We start from the raw sequence: 3,550 nt of genomic DNA on the forward strand, positions 1-3,550 counted from the left end.
TTCTTCTTCTTCTCCTTCTTCTTCTTCTTCTTCTTCTTCTCTTCTTCTTGGGTTTCTGAGTAGACCTGTTTAGAATTGCTTCCTCACCCTCTCTCCTGGTTACTTGAAGACTGGAGGAGGGCTTGAGCAGATCAGTTTCCCCCTCACCATTGCCCCCTCCCCCCCAAAAGAATGATGCTTAGTTACCCTTACTATTCTACGGCTCCTACAGAGGACTACACAATGCTCATTTGAGCTTTTCCACTGTTCAAAAAATGATAGCAGGCAGCATCCCTGGAGAATCCCTTGGACAGGCAGAAACCCCTTACCTTGCCTGTTTGTGTGGAGGTGGGGGGGGGCAGGCAGGTCTCTTTCATTACTTTCCTGATTGGGATGTGACTGTCAAGTTCACTATTAGAAGGGATCGCGACGATGATGGATCCTGTCCTATTTCTTGCTAAGCTGCCTCCTGTAAGCAAATGACCTTAAATCGATGGGTGTGCTGATTTCAGCCTTGAGGTTTCTGGGTTGCGTTTGTGGTTTTGTCGATGTCAGTCTTGGTATGAGTCAAACGTTTCACACACGGTGGATGGGTTATTACGCTTTTCAGTGCATTTTTCTGGGTGATGTAGGCACAAAAGCCACAGCTTGTCCTGACTTCCTGGTTTTAGGAGGCCACAACCAAGTGTTTGGGTCTTGCTCTACCACACCCCCAAGTCACCCATTGTGTGAGAATTCAAGGACCTCTGGGCTTGGATTCTGGTTACTTTGGACCAGTCTGTCCTGCACGACAAAAGGCACGGTGAAGAGTTTTAATGATTGTAGATATCTCCTCTGTGTCCTTTCAAGTGTCAGTTTGGTGTGGTGGTTAGGGGCGCGGACTCTAACCTGGGAGGTTTGATGCCCCACTCCTCCACATGCAGCTGCTGGCATGACCTTGGGTCAAACACAAGTTCTCTCAGAGCTGTTCTCTCAAGAGCAGTTCTCAAGAGAGCTCTCTCAGCCCCACCTACCTCACAGGGTGTCTGTTGTGGAGAGGGGAAGGGAGAGGGGTTTGTAAGCCGCTCTGAGACTCCGAGTGAAGGGCAGGGTATAAATCCAATCTCCTCCTCCTTCTTCTGGAAATGGCTCTGGCCAAGTACCCGGCAAGACTTAGAAGATGTGACACACACACCCCTCGTGATGGGAGGGGACAGGTGTGTGTGTGTGTGTTCTGGAAGAGTCGAGAGAAAGAGGGGCAACAAACTCCGTGTCTGGTGATGGAAAGTGCCGTCAAGTCCCAGTTGGTTTATGGGGAATCCCATGGGGTTTTCAAGGCAAGAGATAAACAGAGATGGTTTGCCCATTGCCTGCCTCTGCATAGCAACCCTGGGTATCCTTGGTGCCCTCCTGCCCCAAGACCTAACCAGGGCCAACCCTGCTTCGGTTGCGGTCACATGTGCCAGAAAAACGGGGGAGGAAGAGAGGCTATTTCCTCTGGAGGAATTTGACCCACGGTTGCATGATCACACCTCCCTTTGAAGCTGCGGGCGCAGTCCGGCAGTGCGTGATCAGACGCGACTGCGGGTGAGTCGGGGGGAGGTTGTGCCTCCCCCCCCCATGCCCTTAAACGGGGGATCGATGAATCGCACCTCCGCACCGAGGGCTCTTTATGGAGTTTGCGATGAAGCGCATACTGGGAGGGTGTGTGTGAAACAACAGCACAGAGTCGGGATGGCCTGATCAGACCATCCGGATGGCATGAGAGCGCACTGCAGTGATCAGACATGGGGAAGTCCATCCGTGGCCCGTCCCAACTTGTCTGCTACCAGATTTCCCCTGGTGTCTTTTAACTCTGCTTCTGCAGCGGAGCAGAATGGGTTGCCGACGGCTGCGGGGTCCCTCCCAGATGTTGTTGTCTGATTGCGCCCTCTAAATCCGCCCGGCATTCGGACCTATGTCAGGTCTAACTGTGTGTATGATCGCAGCCTTCGCTTCTGAGATTCGATGATATCAGGCCAGTCTGGGCCAGGTCAGGGTTGTACTCTATCTACATACTAGCAAAGGTAGCAAATTGTGGTGTATTCGAAAAGGCTTACGTGAATCGCCGCATGATTCTCCATGTTAAGCTTCGAGCCAGACGAAGGCTCCTCCGAACTAACTTACTATTGGTCGCTCCACAACAACGACCAATCAAAACTGCACCAATTCTTGGGATCTTGATGCTTGCCAGTCATTCCCCCTGCCTGGGGGAAGCCGCGTCGGACCTATAAACTGTCCAAACTGCTATTAGGAGCCCCCGTCCACACTGAGTAATTACAGGGTGCATCAAATTGCCATTTTTCCTTGACCGGAAGCCCTCTTTTCCCCCCGACCGGAAGCCCAACGACCAATCAGAACTGCACCAATTCCCTGCGAGGGAAGAACTCTCATTGGACGTTATCCACACCACCTCATTGGTTGTTTATTGTAAATAGGCGTGGTTACATTCGCCCGGGAATGTTTAAAAGGAGCCTAGCTCCCAATGTTAATCTGTTCTGGTTATGACTTCTTTCAAGCGCTTGTTCGTATCTACAATAAAGCTGATCGCTTTTGTTGAAATCACTCTCCGGTTCTTTGTTAGCGGCAATCTAACAAAATTATCCAAAAATGCCATACACCTTTAACACTCTCTAATCTAAAGGGAACCTACCTCTTCCAGAGCACTACCCCCCTAGAACTGCTCTCTGCTTGGGGAATTGGGACAAACATAACAACATGCTCGACAAACTTTTTGAGTGCCAATATGCAAGAATTCAGGCCTTCTCAGCACAGCACTAAATTAGCTACCAGCTGTCTTTAGGAGGGTGGCACAGTTGCCGATCCTACAGCGGCTAGTGAGTCACAAGTTTTGTTTGTACTCAGCATATACTGAATCGGGCCATTGGTCTATCGAGACCAGTACTGTCTACCCAGACAGGCAGTGGCTCTCCAGGGTCTCACACAGAGGTCTTTCCCATCACCGACTGCCTGGTCCTTTTAACTGGAGGTGCCGGGGACTGAACCTGGGACCTTCTGCATGCCAAGCAGATGCTCTACCACTGAGCCACTTGGGTCTTTCCCATCACCTTCTGCCTGGTCCTTTTAACTGGAGGTGCCGGGGATTGAACCTGGGACCTTCTGCATGGCAAGCAGATGCTCTACCACAGAGCCACAGCCCCTCCCCTCCCCACAGGCTCTGATATACAGATGCCAAGCTGATAACCTGTAACTCCTGCAATGAGCTTCAGAGGCTATTGAAGTTCCCAGAAATCTCCACCACCAAGAGCCTTCCAAGCTGCCATTTCGAGACCGCCGAGTCACCCGATGCCAAGATGCCGCTCGTCACCAGTGGCGTGATTCAGCGCTCGTAATTCCTGCTTCGGGTTTTGTGCTGGCTTTCGGGCAGACTTCGCATCAGCCGTCGGACTCAAAATTGCCAACAGATGACTAGATTACTGACTTGAACTGCAGTCAATCATGACATCACTCTTGTGCCGAGACCCCGAACACATCCACTCCAGCATGGTTTGGCTCCGCAGCTACCGGGCTTACTCACTTTCTCCGTCTTACC

General features: G+C 51.3%; 1 non-coding gene across 1 annotated transcript; it reads right to left on the reverse strand.

Annotated features, from left to right (window-relative positions):
* Positions 1-3,086: 3,086 nt before the first annotated feature.
* On the reverse strand, positions 3,087-3,158 carry TRNAG-GCC. Its single transcript has one exon. It is a non-coding gene; the product is annotated as a tRNA-Gly (tRNA).
* Between the last annotated feature and the right edge of the window lie 392 nt (positions 3,159-3,550).

This window comes from Gekko japonicus, unplaced genomic scaffold, assembly GCF_001447785.1.
Source record: "Gekko japonicus isolate JY-2015 unplaced genomic scaffold, Gekko_japonicus_V1.1 scaffold2368, whole genome shotgun sequence".
NCBI classification, from domain to species: Eukaryota; Metazoa; Chordata; class Lepidosauria; order Squamata; family Gekkonidae; genus Gekko; species Gekko japonicus.